Raw genomic sequence first — 237 nt, forward strand, 5'->3', positions numbered from 1 at the left:
GCGGGGCCACGTGTCCCTGGCTGGAACCGGGCATGGGGCACGGCACATTGGGAGCAACCACACGTGGGCACCCGAGGCCAGGCAGGGATGTGGAGAGCGGGGGCAGCAGGGCTGGGAGCCTTTCCCTTGTAGGGAGGGAAGGATGGGTGAGCCCCGCGCTCGCCCGCTGCAGCAGAGCCTGGCCACGCTCCGGCCTTGGGGCTGCTGCTGCTTGGCAGAAAACGGCCCGAGCCCTGA

The sequence above is a fragment of the Antrostomus carolinensis genome, unplaced genomic scaffold (assembly GCF_000700745.2).
Source record: "Antrostomus carolinensis isolate BGI_N321 unplaced genomic scaffold, ASM70074v2 scaffold32980, whole genome shotgun sequence".
In the NCBI taxonomy this organism is placed as follows: domain Eukaryota; kingdom Metazoa; phylum Chordata; class Aves; order Caprimulgiformes; family Caprimulgidae; genus Antrostomus; species Antrostomus carolinensis.